This window comes from Haliaeetus albicilla, chromosome 26, assembly GCF_947461875.1.
Source record: "Haliaeetus albicilla chromosome 26, bHalAlb1.1, whole genome shotgun sequence".
NCBI lineage: Eukaryota > Metazoa > Chordata > Aves > Accipitriformes > Accipitridae > Haliaeetus > Haliaeetus albicilla.
The window spans coordinates 8,817,412-8,834,503 of NC_091508.1; positions in this window are offsets into that span (position 1 = coordinate 8,817,412).

The following is a 17,092-nucleotide window of genomic DNA, read 5'->3' on the forward strand; positions in this document are numbered from 1 at the left end:
GACCAGCAACAGCTTTCAGGGCTGCCACCTGCCGTGTGGGACAAGGAGCCGGACGTTTGCCTTTTCGGGAACAGGCTCTGCTGCGTTTTACCACCGTGAATGGTTACATCTTTCGGAAAGCAGAGATTCCCAGTGCGGTTGTGCCTGTGAATAGGCTGCACGGGGAAGGTGAAGACCAGCAACAGCTTTCCGGCCTGCCACCTTCCGTGTGGGACAAGGAGCCGGACATTTGCCTTTTCGGGAACAGGCTCTGCTGAGGTTTAGCACCGTGAATGATTGCATCTTTGAGAAAGCACAGATCCGAATACCTGTTGTGCCTGTGAACAGGCTGCACGGGGAAGGTGAAGACCAGCAACAGCTTTCAGGGCTGCCACCTTCCGTGTGGGACAAGGAGCCGGACGTTTGCCTTTTCGGGAACAGGCTCTGCTGAGGTTTATCACCGTGAATGATTGCATCTTTGGGAAAGCAGAGATTCCCAGTGCGGTTGTGCCTGTGAGTAGGCTGCACGGGGAAGGTGAAGACCAGCAAAAGCTTTCAGGGCTGCCACCTTCCGTGTGGGACAAGGAGCCGGACGTTTGCCTTTTCGGGAACAGGCTCTGCCGAGGATGCGCACCGTGAGTGATTGCATCTGTGGGAAAGCAGAGATTCCCAGTGCGGTTGTGCCTGTGAATAGGCTGCACGGGGAAGGTGAAGACCAGCAACAGCTTTCAGGGCTGCCACCTGCCGTGTGGGACAAGGAGCCGGACGTTTGCCTTTTCGGGAACAGGCTCTGCCGAGGATGCGCACCGTGAGTGATTGCATCTGTGGGAAAGCAGAGATTCCCAACGCGGTTGTGCCTGTGACTAGGCTGCAGGGGGAAGGTGAAGACCAGCAACATCTTTCCGGGCTGCCACCTGCCGTGTGGGACAAGGAGCCGGACGTTTGCCTTTTCGGGAACAGGCTCTGGCGAGGATGCGCACCGTGAGAGATTGCGTGTTGGGGAAAGCACAGATCCCAATATCTGTTTTTCCTCTGAGTGGGCTCCACGGGGAAGGTGAAGACCAGCAACAGCTTTCAGGGCTTCCGCCTTCCGTGTGGGACAAGGAGCCGGACGTTTGCCTTTTCGGGAACAGGCTCTGCCGAGGATGCGCACCGTGAGATGTTTCTTCTCTGGGCAAGCACAGATCCCAATGTCTGTTGTGCCTGTGAATAGGCTGCAGGGGGAAGGTGAAGACCAGCAACAGCTTCCCTGGCTGCCACCTTCCGTGTGGGACAAGGAGCCGGACGTTTGCCTTTTCGGGAACAGGCTCTGCCGAGGATGCGCACCTTGAGTGATTGCATCTGTGGGAAAGCAGAGATTCCCAGTGCGGTTGTGCCTGTGAATAGGCTGCACGGGGAAGGTGAAGACCAGCAACAGCTTTCAGGGCTGCCACCTGCCGTGTGGGACAAGGAGCCGGACGTTTGCCTTTTCGGGAACAGGCTCTGCCGAGGATCTGCACCGTGAGAGATTGCATCTGTGGGAAAGCACAGATCCCAATGTCTGTTGTGCCTGTGAATAGGCTGCAGGGGGAAGGTGAAGACCAGCAACAGCTTTCAGGGCTGCCACCTTCCGTCTGGGACAAGGAGCCGGACGTTTGCCTTTTCGGGAACAGGCTCTGCCGAGGATGCGCACCGTGAATGAGTGCATCTGTGGGAAAGCAGAGATTCCCAGTGCGGTTGTGCCTGTGAATAGGCTGCACGGGGAAGGTGAAGACCAGCAACAGCTTGCAGGGCTGCCACCTGCCGTGTGGGACAAGGAGCCGGACGTTTGCCTTTTCGGGAACAGGCTCTGCTGAGGTTTAGCACCGTGAATGATTGCATCTTTGAGAAAGCACAGATCCGAATACCTGTTGTGCCTGTGAACAGGCTGCACGGGGAAGGTGAAGACCAGCAACAGCTTTCAGGGCTGCCACCTGCCGTGTGGGACAAGGAGCCGGACGTTTGTCTTTTCGGGAACAGGCTCTGCTGCGTTTTACCACCGTGAATGGTTACATCTTTGGGAAAGCAGACATTCCCAGTGCGGTTGTGCCTGTGAATAGGCTGCACGGGGAAGGTGAAGACCAGCAACATCTTTCCGGGCTGCCACCTTCCGTGTGGGACAAGGAGCCGGACGTTTGCCTTTTCGGGAACAGGCTCTGCCGAGGATGCGCACCGTGAGATGTATCTTCTCTGGGCAAGCACAGATCCCACTGTCTGTTGTGCCTGTGAGTAGGCTGCACGGGGAAGGTGAAGACCAGCAACAGCTTTCAGGGCTGCCACCTTCCGTGTGGGACAAGGAGCCGGACGTTTGCCTTTTCGGGAACAGGCTCTGCTGAGGTTTAGCGCCGTGAATGATTGCATCTTTTGGAAAGCAGAGATCCCAATATCTGTTTTGCCTGTGAATAGCCTGCAGGGGGAAGGTGAAGACCAGCAACAGCTTTCAGGGCTGCCACCTGCCGTGTGGGACAAGGAGCCGGACGTTTGCCTTTTCGGGAACAGGCTCTGCCGAGGATGCGCACCGTGAGTGATTGCATCTGTGGGAAAGCAGAGATTCCCAGTGCGGTTGTGCCTGTGACTAGGCTGCAGGGGGAAGGTGAAGACCAGCAACAGCTTTCAGGGCTGCCACCTTCCGTGTGGGACAAGGAGCCGGACGTTTGCCTTTTCGGGAACAGGATCTGCTGAGGTTTAGCATCGTGAGTGATTGCGTATTTGGGAAAGCAGAGATTCCCAGTGCGGTTGTGCCTGTGAGTAGGCTGCACGGGGAAGGTGAAGACCAGCAAAAGCTTTCCGGGCTGCCACCTTCGGTGTGGGACAAGGAGCCGAACGTTCGCCTTTTCGGGAACAGGCTCTGCTGAGGTTTAGCACCGTGAATGATTGCATCTTTGGGAAAGCAGAGATTCACAGTGCGGTTGTGCCTGTAAATAGGCTGCACTGGGAAGGTGAAGACCAGCAACAGCTTTCAGGGCTGACGCCTTCCGTGTGGGACAAGGAGCCGGACGTTTGCCTTTTCGGGAACAGGCTCTGCTGAGGTTTAGCACCGTGAATCATTGCATCTTTGGGAAAGCAGAGATCCCTATATCTGTTGTGCCTGTGAGTAGGCTGCACGGGGAAGGTGAAGACCAGCAACAGCTTTCAGGGCTGCCGCCTTCCGTGTGGGACAAGGAGCCGGACGTTTGCCTTTTCGGGAACAGGCTCTGCTGAGGTTTAGCACCATTAATGATTGCATCTTTGAGAAAGCAGAGATTCCAATGTCTGTTGTGCCTGTGAATAGGCTGCACGGGGAAGGTGAAGACCAGCAACAGCTTTCAGGGCTGCCGCCTTCCGTGTGGGACAAGGAGCCGGACGTTTGCCTTTTCGGGAACAGGCTCTGCCGAGGATTAGCACCGTGAGTGATTGCGCCTTTGGGAAAGCAGAGATTCCCAACGCGGTTGTGCCTGTGACTAGGCTGCAGGGGGAAGGTGAAGACCAGCAACAGCTTTCCGGGCTGCCACCTTCCGTGTGGGACAAGGAGCCGGACGTTTGCCTATTCGGGAACAGGCTCTGCCGAGGATGCGCACCGTGAGTGATTGCGTATTTGCGAAAGCAGAGATTCCCAGCGCGGTTGTGCCTGTGAATAGGCTGCACGGGGAAGGTGAAGACCAGCAACAGCTTTCCGGGCTGCCACCTTCCGTGTGGGACAAGGAGCCGGACGTTTGCATTTTCAGGAACAGGCTCTGCTGAGGTTTATCACCGTGAATGATTGCATCTTTGGAAAAGCAGAGATTCCCAGTGCGGTTGTGCCTGAGAATAGGCTGCACGGGGAAGGTGAAGACCAGCAACAGCTTTCAGGGCTGCCACCTGCCGTGTGGGACAAGGAGCCGGACGTTTGCCTTTTCGGGAACAGGCTCTGCCGAGGATGCGCACCGTGAGAGATTGCATGTTTGGGAAAGCACAGATCCCACTGTCTGTTGTGCCTGTGAGTAGGCTGCACGGGGAAGGTGAAGACCAGCAACAGCTTTCAGGGCTGCCACCTGCCGTGTGAGACAAGGAGCCGGACGTTTGTCTTTTCGGGAACAGGCTCTGCTGCGTTTTACCACCGTGAATGGTTACATCTTTGGGAAAGCAGACATTCCCAGTGCGGTTGTGCCTGTGAATAGGCTGCACGGGGAAGGTGAAGACCAGCAACAGCTTGCAGGGCTGCCACCTTCCGTGTGGGACAAGGAGCCGGACGTTTGCCTTTTCGGGAACAGGCTCTGCCGAGGATGCGCACCGTGAGATGTATCTTCTCTGGGCAAGCACAGATCCCACTGTCTGTTGTGCCTGTGAGTAGGCTGCACGGGGAAGGTGAAGACCAGCAACAGCTTTCAGGGCTGCCACCTTCCGTGTGGGACAAGGAGCCGGACGTTTGCCTTTTCGGGAACAGGCTCTGCTGAGGTTTAGCGCCGTGAATGATTGCATCTTTTGGAAAGCAGAGATCCCAATATCTGTTTTGCCTGTGAATAGCCTGCAGGGGGAAGGTGAAGACCAGCAACAGCTTTCAGGGCTGCCACCTGCCGTGTGGGACAAGGAGCCGGACGTTTGCCTTTTCGGGAACAGGCTCTGCCGAGGATGCGCACCGTGAGAGATTGCGTCTTTGGGAAAGCAGAGATTCCCAGTGCGGTTGTGCCTGTGACTAGGCTGCAGGGGGAAGGTGAAGACCAGCAACAGCTTTCAGGGCTGCCACCTTCCGTGTGGGACAAGGAGCCGGACGTTTGCCTTTTCGGGAACAGGCTCTGCTGAGGTTTAGCATCGTGAGTGATTGCGTATTTGGGAAAGCAGAGATTCCCAGTGCGGTTGTGCCTGTGAGTAGGCTGCACGGGGAAGGTGAAGACCAGCAAAAGCTTTCCGGGCTGCCACCTTCGGTGTGGGACAAGAGCCGAACGTTCGCCTTTTCGGGAACAGGCTCTGTCGAGGATGCGCTCCGTGAATGATTGCATCTTTGGGAAAGCAGAGATTCACAGTGCGGTTGTGCCTGTAAATAGGCTGCACTGGGAAGGTGAAGACCAGCAACAGCTTTCAGGGCTGACGCCTTCCGTGTGGGACAAGGAGCCGGACGTTTGCCTTTTCGGGAACAGGCTCTGCTGAGGTTTAGCACCGTGAATCATTGCATCTTTGGGAAAGCAGAGATCCCTATATCTGTTGTGCCTGTGAGTAGGCTGCACGGGGAAGGTGAAGACCAGCAACAGCTTTCAGGGCTGCCGCCTTCCGTGTGGGACAAGGAGCCGGACGTTTGCCTTTTCGGGAACAGGCTCTGCTGAGGTTTAGCACCATTAATGATTGCATCTTTGAGAAAGCAGAGATTCCAATGTCTGTTGTGCCTGTGAATAGGCTGCACGGGGAAGGTGAAGACCAGCAACAGCTTTCAGGGCTGCCGCCTGCCGTGTGGGACAAGGAGCCGGACGTTTGCCTTTTCGGGAACAGGCTCTGCCGAGGATTAGCACCGTGAGTGATTGCGTCTTTGGGAAAGCAGAGATTCCCAACGCGGTTGTGCCTGTGACTAGGCTGCAGGGGGAAGGTGAAGACCAGCAACAGCTTTCCGGGCTGCCACCTTCCGTGTGGGACAAGGAGCCGGACGTTTGCCTATTCGGGAACAGGCTCTGCCGAGGATGCGCACCGTGAGTGATTGCGTATTTGCGAAAGCAGAGATTCCCAGCGCGGTTGTGCCTGTGAATAGGCTGCACGGGGAAGGTGAAGACCAGCAACAGCTTTCCGGGCTGCCACCTTCCGTGTGGGACAAGGAGCCGGACGTTTGCATTTTCAGGAACAGGCTCTGCTGAGGTTTATCACCGTGAATGATTGCATCTTTGGAAAAGCAGAGATTCCCAGTGCGGTTGTGCCTGAGAATAGGCTCCACGGGGAAGGTGAAGACCAGCAACAGCTTTCAGGGCTGCCACCTGCCGTGTGGGACAAGGAGCCGGACGTTTGCCTTTTCGGGAACAGGCTCTGCCGAGGATGCGCACCGTGAGAGATTGCATGTTTGGGAAAGCACAGATCCCACTGTCTGTTGTGCCTGTGAGTAGGCTGCACGGGGAAGGTGAAGACCAGCAACAGCTTTCAGGGCTGCCACCTGCCGTGTGAGACAAGGAGCCGGACGTTTGCCTTTACGGGAACAGGCTCTGCTGAGGTTTAGCACCGTGAATGGTTACATCTTTCGGAAAGCAGAGATTCTCAGTGCGGTTGTGCCTGTGAATAGGCTGCAGGGGAAAGGTGAAGACCAGCAACAGCTTTCAGGGCTGCCACCTTCCGTGTGGGACAAGGAGCCGGACGTTTGCCTTTTCGGGAACAGGCTCTGCCGAGGATTAGCACCGTGAGTGATTGCGTCTTTGGGAAAGCAGTGATTCCCAACGCGGTTGTGCCTGTGAATAGGCTGCAGGGGGAAGGTGAAGACCAGCAACAGCTTTCCGGGCTGCCACCTGCCGTGTGGGACAAGGAGCCGGACGTTTGCCTTTTCGGGAACAGGCTCTGCCGAGGATGCGCACCGTGAGAGATTGCATCTTTGGGAAAGCACAGATTCCCAGTGCGGTTGTGCCTGTGAATAGGCTGCATGGGGAAGGTGAAGACCAGCAACAGCTTTCAGGGCTGCCACCTGCCGTGTGGGACAAGGAGCCGGACGTTTGCCTTTTCGGGAACAGGCTCTGCCGAGGATTAGCACCGTGAGTGATTGCGTCTTTGGGAAAGCACAGATTCCCAACGCGGTTGTGCCTGTGAATAGGCTGCACGGGGAAGGTGAAGACCAGCAACAGCTTTCAGGGCTGCCGCCTTCCGTGTGGGACAAGGAGCCGGACGTTTGCCTTTTCGGGAACAGGCTCTGCTGAGGTTTAGCACCGTGAATGATTGCATCTTTGAGAAAGCAGAGATTCCAGTATCTGTTGTGCCTGTGAATAGGCTGCAGGGGAAAGGTGAAGACCAGCAACAGCTTGCAGGGCTGCCACCTTCCGTGTGGGACAAGGAGCCAGACGTTTGCCTTTTCGGGAACAGGCTCTGCCGAGGATGCGCACCGTGAGAGATTGCATCTTTGGGAAAGCAAAGATTCCCAGTGCGGTTGTGCCTGTGAGTAGGCTGCACGGGGAAGTTGAAGACCAGCAACAGCTTTCCGGGCTGCCGCCTTCCGTGTGGGACAAGGAGCCGGACGTTTGCCTTTTCGGGAACAGGCTCTGCCGATGATGCGCACCGTGAGATGTTTCTTCTCTGGGCAAGCACAGATCCCAATGTCTGTTGTGCCTGTGAATAGGCTGCACGGGGAAGGTGAAGACCAGCAACAGCTTTCCGGGCTGCCACCTTCCGTGTGGGACAAGGAGCCGGACATTTGCCTTTTCGGGAACAGGCTCTGCTGAGGTTTAGCACCGTGAATGATTGCATCTTTGAGAAAGCACAGATCCGAATACCTGTTGTGCCTGTGAACAGGCTGCACGGGGAAGGTGAAGACCAGCAACAGCTTTCAGGGCTGCCGCCTTCCGTGTGGGACAAGGAGCCGGACGTTTGCCTTTTCGGGAACAGGCTCTGCTGAGGTTTATCACCGTGAATGCTTGCATCTTTGGGAAAGCAGAGATTCCCAGTGCGGTTGTGCCTGTGAGTAGGCTGCACGGGGAAGGTGAAGACCAGCAACAGCTTTCAGGGCTGCCACCTTCCGTGTGGGACAAGGAGCCGGACGTTTGCCTTTTCGGGAACAGGCTCTGCCGAGGATGCGCACCGTGAGTGATTGCATCTGTGGGAAAGCAGAGATTCCCAGTGCGGTTGTGCCTGTGAATAGGCTGCACGGGGAAGGTGAAGACCAGCAACAGCTTTCAGGGCTGCCACCTGCCGTGTGGGACAAGGAGCCGGACGTTTGCCTTTTCGGGAACAGGCTCTGCCGAGGATGCGCACCGTGAGTGATTGCATCTGTGGGAAAGCAGAGATTCCCAACGCGGTTGTGCCTGTGACTAGGCTGCAGGGGGAAGGTGAAGACCAGCAACAGCTTTCCGGGCTGCCACCTTCCGTGTGGGACAAGGAGCCGGACGTTTGCCTTTTCGGGAACAGGCTCTGCCGAGGATGCGCACCGTGAGAGATTGCTTGTTGGGGAAAGCACAGATCCCAATATCTGTTTTTCCTCTGAGTGGGCTCCACGGGGAAGGTGAAGACCAGCAACAGCTTTCAGGGCTGCCGCCTTCCGTGTGGGACAAGGAGCTGGACGTTTGCCTTTTCGGGAACAGGCTCTGCCGAGGATGCGCACCGTGAGATGTTTCTTCTCTGGGCAAGCACAGATCCCAATGTCTGTTGTGCCTGTGAATAGGCTGCAGGGGGAAGGTGAAGACCAGCAACAGCTTCCCGGGCTGCCACCTTCCGTGTGGGACAAGGAGCCGGACGTTTGCCTTTTCGGGAACAGGCTCTGCCGAGGATGCGCACCGTGAATGATTGCGTCTTTGGGAAAGCAGAGATTCCCAGTGCGGTTGTGCCTGTGAATAGGCTGCACGGGGAAGGTGAAGACCAGCAACAGCTTTCAGGGCTGCCACCTGCCGTGTGGGACAAGGAGCCGGACGTTTGCCTTTTCGGGAACAGGCTCTGCCGAGGATCTGCACCGTGAGAGATTGCATCTGTGGGAAAGCACAGATCCCAATGTCTGTTGTTCCTGTGAATAGGCTGCACGGGGAAGGTGAAGACCAGCAACAGCTTTCAGGGCTGCCACCTGCCGTGTGGGACAAGGAGCCGGACGTTTGCCTTTTCGGGAACAGGCTCTGCCGAGGATGCGCACCGTGAATGATTGCATCTTTGGGAAAGCAGAGATTCCCACTGCGGTTGTGCCTGTGAATAGGCTGCAGGGGGAAGGTGAAGACCAGCAACAGCTTTCCGGGCTGCCACCTTCCGTGTGGGACAAGGAGCCGGACATTTGCCTTTTCGGGAACAGGCTCTGCCGAGGATGCGCACCGTGAGATGTTTCATCTCTGGGCAAGCACAGATCCCAATGTCTGTTGTGCCTGTGAATAGGCTGCAGGGGGAAGGTGAAGACCAGCAACAGCTTTCAGGGCTGCCACCTGCCGTGTGGGACAAGGAGCCGGACGTTTGCCTTTTCGGGAACAGGCTCTGCTGCGTTTTACCACCGTGAATGGTTACATCTTTGGGAAAGCAGAGATTCCCAGTGCGGTTGTGCCTGTGAATAGGCTGCACGGGGAAGGTGAAGACCAGCAACAGCTTTCAGGGCTGCCACCTTCCGTGTGGGACAAGGAGCCGGACGTTTGCCTTTTCGGGAACAGGCTCTGCTGAGGTTTAGCACCGTGAATGATTGCATCTTTGAGAAAGCACAGATCCGAATACCTGTTGTGCCTGTGAACAGGCTGCACGCGGAAGGTGAAGACCAGCAACAGCTTGCAGGGCTGCCACCTTCCGTGTGGGACAAGGAGCCGGACGTTTGCCTTTTCGGGAACAGGCTCTGCCGAGGATGCGCACCGTGAATGATTGCATCTTTGGGAAAGCAGAGATTCCCAGTGCGGTTGTGCCTGTGAATAGGCTGCACGGGGAAGGTGAAGACCAGCAACAGCTTTCAGGGCTGCCACCTGCCGTGTGGGAGAAGGAGCCGGACGTTTGCCTTTTCGGGAACAGGCTCTGCCGAGGATTAGCACCGTGAGTGATTGCATCTGTGGGAAAGCAGAGATTCCCAGTGCGGTTGTGCCTCTGAATAGGCTGCACGGGGAAGGTGAAGACCAGCAACAGCTTTCAGGGCTGCCACCTGCCGTGTGGGACAAGGAGCCGGACGTTTGCCTTTTCGGGAACAGGCTCAGCCGAGGATGCGCACCGTGAGATGTTTCATCTCTGGGCAAGCACAGATCCCAATGTCAGTTGTGCCTGTGACTAGGCTGCAGGGGGAAGGTGAAGACCAGCAACAGCTTCCCGGGCTGCCACCTGCCGTGTGGGACAAGGAGCCGGACTTTTGCCTTTTCGGGAACAGGCTCTGCCGAGGATGCGCACCGTGAGTGATTGCGTCTTTGGGAAAGCAGAGATTCCCAACGCGGTTGTGCCTGTGAATAGGCTGCACGGGGAAGGTGAAGACCAGCAATAGCTTTCAGGGCTGCCACCTGCCGTGTGGGACAAGGAGCCGGACGTTTGCCTTTTCAGGAACAGGCTCTGCCGATGATGCGCACCGTGAGATGTTTCTTCTCTGGGCAAGCACAGATCCCAATGTCTGTTGTGCCTGTGAATAGGCTGCACGGGGAAGGTGAAGACCAGCAACAGCTTTCCGGGCTGCCACCTTCCGTGTGGGACAAGGAGCCGGACGTTTGCCTTTTTGGGAACAGGCTCTGCTGAGGTTTAGCACCGTGAATGATTGCATCTTTGGGAAAGCAGAGATCCCAATATCTGTTGTGCCTGTGAATAGGCTGCACGGGAAGGTGAAGACCAGCAACAGCTTTCAGGGCTGCCGCCTTCCGTGTGGGACAAGGAGCCGGACGTTTGCCTTTTCGGGAACAGGCTCTGCCGAGGATGCGCACCGTGAGTGATTGCGTCTTTGGGAAAGCACAGATTCCCAGTGCGGTTGTGCCTGTGAATAGGCTGCACGGGGAAGGTGAAGACCAGCAACAGCTTTCCGGGCTGCCACCTTCCGTGTGGGACAAGGAGCCGGACGTTTGCCTTTTCGGGAACAGGCTCTGCCGAGGATGCGCACCGTGAGAGATTGCGTGTTGGGGAAAGCACAGATCCCAATATCTGTTTTTCCTCTGAGTGGGCTCCACGGGGAAGGTGAAGACCAGCAACAGCTTTCAGGGCTGCCGCCTTCCGTGTGGGACAAGGAGCCGGACGTTTGCCTTTTCGGGAACAGGCTCTGCCGAGGATGCGCACCGTGAGATGTTTCTTCTCTGGGCAAGCACAGATCCCAATGTCTGTTGTGCCTGTGAATAGGCTGCAGGGGGAAGGTGAAGACCAGCAACAGCTTCCCGGGCTGCCACCTTCCGTGTGGGACAAGGAGCCGGACGTTTGCCTTTTCGGGAACAGGCTCTGCCGAGGATGCGCACCGTGAATGATTGCGTCTTTGGGAAAGCAGAGATTCCCAGTGCGGTTGTGCCTGTGAATAGGCTGCACGGGGAAGGTGAAGACCAGCAACAGCTTCCCGGGCTGCCACCTTCCGTGTGGGACAAGAAGCCGGACGTTTGCCTTTTCGGGAACAGGCTCTGCCGAGGATCTGCACCGTGAGAGATTGCATCTGTGGGAAAGCACAGATCCCAATGTCTGTTGTGCCTGTGAATAGGCTGCACGGGGAAGGTGAAGACCAGCAACAGCTTTCCGGGCTGCCACCTGCCGTGTGGGACAAGGAGCCGGACGTTTGCCTTTTCGGGAACAGGCTCTGCCGAGGATGCGCACCGTGAATGATTGCATCTTTGGGAAAGCAGAGATTCCCAGTGCGGTTGTGCCTGTGAATAGGCTGCAGGGGGAAGGTGAAGACCAGCAACAGCTTTCCGGGCTGCCACCTGCCGTGTGGGACAAGGAGCCGGACGTTTGCCTTTTCGGGAACAGGCTCTGCCGAGGATGCGCACCGTGAGATGTTTCATCTCTGGGCAAGCACAGATCCCAATGTCAGTTGTGCCTGTGAACAGGCTGCAGGGGGAAGGTGAAGACCAGCAACAGCTTTCCGGGCTGCCACCTTCCGTGTGGGACAAGGAGCCGGACGTTTGCCTTTTCGGGAACAGGCTCTGCTGAGGTTTAGCACCGTGAATGATTGCATCTTTGAGAAAGCACAGATCCGAATACCTGTTGTGCCTGTGAACAGGCTGCACGCGGAAGGTGAAGACCAGCAACAGCTTTCCGGGCTGCCACCTGCCGTGTGGGACAAGGAGCCGGACGTTTGCCTTTTCGGGAACAGGCTCTGCCGAGGATGCGCACCGTGAATGATTGCATCTTTGGGAAAGCAGAGATTCCCAGTGCGGTTGTGCCTGTGAATAGGCTGCACGGGGAAGGTGAAGACCAGCAACAGCTTTCAGGGCTGCCACCTGCCGTGTGGGAGAAGGAGCCGGACGTTTGCCTTTTCGGGAACAGGCTCTGCCGAGGATTAGCACCGTGAGTGATTGCATCTGTGGGAAAGCAGAGATTCCCAGTGCGGTTGTGCCTGTGAATAGGCTGCACGGGGAAGGTGAAGACCAGCAACAGCTTTCAGGGCTGCCACCTTCCGTGTGGGACAAGGAGCCGGACGTTTGCCTTTTCGGGAACAGGCTCTGCCGAGGATGCGCACCGTGAGATGTTTCATCTCTGGGCAAGCACAGATCCCAATGTCAGTTGTGCCTGTGACTAGGCTGCAGGGGGAAGGTGAAGACCAGCAACAGCTTCCCGGGCTTCCACCTGCCGTGTGGGACAAGGAGCCGGACGTTTGCCTTTTCAGGAACAGGCTCTGCCGATGATGCGCACCGTGAGATGTTTCTTCTCTGGGCAAGCACAGATCCCAATGTCTGTTGTGCCTGTGAATAGGCTGCACGGGGAAGGTGAAGACCAGCAACAGCTTTCAGGGCTGCCACCTTCCGTCTTGGAGAAGGAGCCGGACGTTTGCCTTTTCGGGAACAGGCTCTGCTGAGGTTTAGCACCGTGAATGATTGCATCTTTGGGAAAGCAGAGATCCCAATATCTGTTGTGCCTCTGAATAGGCTGCACGGGAAGGTGAAGACCAGCAACAGCTTTCAGGGCTGCCGCCTTCCGTGTGGGACAAGGAGCCGGACGTTTGCCTTTTCGGGAACAGGCTCTGCCGAGGATGCGCACCGTGAGTGATTGCGTCTTTGGGAAAGCACAGATTCCCAGTGCGGTTGTGCCTGTGAATAGGCTGCACGGGGAAGGTGAAGACCAGCAACAGCTTTCAGGGCTGCCACCTGCCGTGTGGGACAAGGAGCCGGACGTTTGCCTTTTCGGGAACAGGCTCTGCCGAGGATGCGCACCGTGAGTGATTGCATCTGTGGGAAAGCAGAGATTCCCAACGCGGTTGTGCCTGTGACTAGGCTGCAGGGGGAAGGTGAAGACCAGCAACAGCTTTCAGGGCTGCCACCTTCCGTGTGGGACAAGGAGCCGGACGTTTGCCTTTTCGGGAACAGGCTCTGCCGAGGATGCGCACCGTGAGAGATTGCGTGTTGGGGAAAGCACAGATCCCAATATCTGTTTTTCCTCTGAGTGGGCTCCACGGGGAAGGTGAAGACCAGCAACAGCTTTCAGGGCTGCCGCCTTCCGTGTGGGACAAGGAGCCGGACGTTTGCCTTTTCGGGAACAGGCTCTGCCGAGGATGCGCACCGTGAGATGTTTCTTCTCTGGGCAAGCACAGATCCCAATGTCTGTTGTGCCTGTGAATAGGCTGCAGGGGGAAGGTGAAGACCAGCAACAGCTTTCCGGGCTGCCACCTTCCGTGTGGGACAAGGAGCCGGACGTTTGCCTTTTCGGGAACAGGCTCTGCCGAGGATGCGCACCGTGAATGATTGCGTCTTTGGGAAAGCAGAGATTCCCAGTGCGGTTGTGCCTGTGAATAGGCTGCACGGGGAAGGTGAAGACCAGCAACAGCTTTCAGGGCTGCCACCTGCCGTGTGGGACAAGGAGCCGGACGTTTGCCTTTTCGGGAACAGGCTCTGCCGAGGATCTGCACCGTGAGAGATTGCATCTGTGGGAAAGCACAGATCCCAATGTCTGTTGTTCCTGTGAATAGGCTGCACGGGGAAGGTGAAGACCAGCAACAGCTTTCAGGGCTGCCACCTGCCGTGTGGGACAAGGAGCCGGACGTTTGCCTTTTCGGGAACAGGCTCTGCCGAGGATGCGCACCGTGAATGATTGCATCTTTAGGAAAGCAGAGATTCCCACTGCGGTTGTGCCTGTGAATAGGCTGCAGGGGGAAGGTGAAGACCAGCAACAGCTTTCCGGGCTGCCACCTTCCGTGTGGGACAAGGAGCCGGACATTTGCCTTTTCGGGAACAGGCTCTGCCGAGGATGCGCACCGTGAGATGTTTCATCTCTGGGCAAGCACAGATCCCAATGTCTGTTGTGCCTGTGAATAGGCTGCAGGGGGAAGGTGAAGACCAGCAACAGCTTTCAGGGCTGCCACCTGCCGTGTGGGACAAGGAGCCGGACGTTTGCCTTTTCGGGAACAGGCTCTGCTGCGTTTTACCACCGTGAATGGTTACATCTTTGGGAAAGCAGAGATTCCCAGTGCGGTTGTGCCTGTGAATAGGCTGCACGGGGAAGGTGAAGACCAGCAACAGCTTTCAGGGCTGCCACCTTCCGTGTGGGACAAGGAGCCGGACGTTTGCCTTTTCGGGAACAGGCTCTGCTGAGGTTTAGCACCGTGAATGATTGCATCTTTGAGAAAGCACAGATCCGAATACCTGTTGTGCCTGTGAACAGGCTGCACGCGGAAGGTGAAGACCAGCAACAGCTTTCTGGGCTGCCACCTTCCGTGTGGGACAAGGAGCCGGACGTTTGCCTTTTCGGGAACAGGCTCTGCCGAGGATGCGCACCGTGAATGATTGCATCTTTGGGAAAGCAGAGATTCCCAGTGCGGTTGTGCCTGTGAATAGGCTGCACGGGGAAGGTGAAGACCAGCAACAGCTTTCCGGGCTGCCACCTTCCGTGTGGGACAAGGAGCCGGACGTTTGCCTTTTCGGGAACAGGCTCTGCCGAGGATGCGCACCGTGAGTGATTGCATCTGTGGGAAAGCAGAGATTCCCAGTGCGGTTGTGCCTGTGAATAGGCTGCACGGGGAAGGTGAAGACCAGCAACAGCTTTCAGGGCTGCCACCTGCCGTGTGGGACAAGGAGCCGGACGTTTGCCTTTTCGGGAACAGGCTCAGCCGAGGATGCGCACCGTGAGATGTTTCATCTCTGGGCAAGCACAGATCCCAATGTCAGTTGTGCCTGTGACTAGGCTGCAGGGGGAAGGTGAAGACCAGCAACAGCTTCCCGGGCTGCCACCTGCCGTGTGGGACAAGGAGCCGGACTTTTGCCTTTTCGGGAACAGGCTCTGCCGAGGATGCGCACCGTGAGTGATTGCGTCTTTGGGAAAGCACAGATTCCCAACGCGGTTGTGCCTGTGAATAGGCTGCACGGGGAAGGTGAAGACCAGCAATAGCTTTCAGGGCTGCCACCTGCCGTGTGGGACAAGGAGCCGGACGTTTGCCTTTTCAGGAACAGGCTCTGCCGATGATGCGCACCGTGAGATGTTTCTTCTCTGGGCAAGCACAGATCCCAATGTCTGTTGTGCCTGTGAATAGGCTGCACGGGGAAGGTGAAGACCAGCAACAGCTTTCCGGGCTGCCACCTTCCGTGTGGGACAAGGAGCCGGACGTTTGCCTTTTTGGGAACAGGCTCTGCTGAGGTTTAGCACCGTGAATGATTGCATCTTTGGGAAAGCAGAGATCCCAATATCTGTTGTGCCTGTGAATAGGCTGCACGGGAAGGTGAAGACCAGCAACAGCTTTCAGGGCTGCCGCCTTCCGTGTGGGACAAGGAGCCGGACGTTTGCCTTTTCGGGAACAGGCTCTGCCGAGGATGCGCACCGTGAGTGATTGCGTCTTTGGGAAAGCACAGATTCCCAGTGCGGTTGTGCCTGTGAATAGGCTGCACGGGGAAGGTGAAGACCAGCAACAGCTTTCCGGGCTGCCACCTTCCGTGTGGGACAAGGAGCCGGACGTTTGCCTTTTCGGGAACAGGCTCTGCCGAGGATGCGCACCGTGAGAGATTGCGTGTTGGGGAAAGCACAGATCCCAATATCTGTTTTTCCTCTGAGTGGGCTCCACGGGGAAGGTGAAGACCAGCAACAGCTTTCAGGGCTGCCGCCTTCCGTGTGGGACAAGGAGCCGGACGTTTGCCTTTTCGGGAACAGGCTCTGCCGAGGATGCGCACCGTGAGATGTTTCTTCTCTGGGCAAGCACAGATCCCAATGTCTGTTGTGCCTGTGAATAGGCTGCAGGGGGAAGGTGAAGACCAGCAACAGCTTTCCGGGCTGCCACCTTCCGTGTGGGACAAGGAGCCGGACGTTTGCCTTTTTGGGAACAGGCTCTGCTGAGGTTTAGCACCGTGAATGATTGCATCTTTGGGAAAGCAGAGATCCCAATATCTGTTGTGCCTGTGAATAGGCTGCACGGGAAGGTGAAGACCAGCAACAGCTTTCAGGGCTGCCGCCTTCCGTGTGGGACAAGGAGCCGGACGTTTGCCTTTTCGGGAACAGGCTCTGCCGAGGATGCGCACCGTGAGTGATTGCGTCTTTGGGAAAGCACAGATTCCCAGTGCGGTTGTGCCTGTGAATAGGCTGCACGGGGAAGGTGAAGACCAGCAACAGCTTTCAGGGCTGCCACCTTCCGTGTGGGACAAGGAGCCGGACGTTTGCCTTTTCGGGAACAGGCTCTGCCGAGGATGCGCACCGTGAGAGATTGCGTGTTGGGGAAAGCACAGATCCCAATATCTGTTTTTCCTCTGAGTGGGCTCCACGGGGAAGGTGAAGACCAGCAACAGCTTTCAGGGCTGCCGCCTTCCGTGTGGGACAAGGAGCCGGACGTTTGCCTTTTCGGGAACAGGCTCTGCCGAGGATGCGCACCGTGAGATGTTTCTTCTCTGGGCAAGCACAGATCCCAATGTCTGTTGTGCCTGTGAATAGGCTGCACGGGGAAGGTGAAGACCAGCAACAGCTTTCCGGGCTGCCACCTGCCGTGTGGGACAAGGAGCCGGACGTTTGCCTTTTCGGGAACAGGCTCTGCCGAGGATGCGCACCGTGAATGATTGCATCTTTGGGAAAGCAGAGATTCCCAGTGCGGTTGTGCCTGTGAATAGGCTGCAGGGGGAAGGTGAAGACCAGCAACAGCTTTCCGGGCTGCCACCTGCCGTGTGGGACAAGGAGCCGGACGTTTGCCTTTTCGGGAACAGGCTCTGCCGAGGATGCGCACCGTGAGATGTTTCATCTCTGGGCAAGCACAGATCCCAATGTCAGTTGTGCCTGTGAACAGGCTGCAGGGGGAAGGTGAAGACCAGCAACAGCTTTCCGGGCTGCCACCTTCCGTGTGGGACAAGGAGCCGGACGTTTGCCTTTTCGGGAACAGGCTCTGCTGAGGTTTAGCACCGTGAATGATTGCATCTTTGAGAAAGCACAGATCCGAATACCTGTTGTG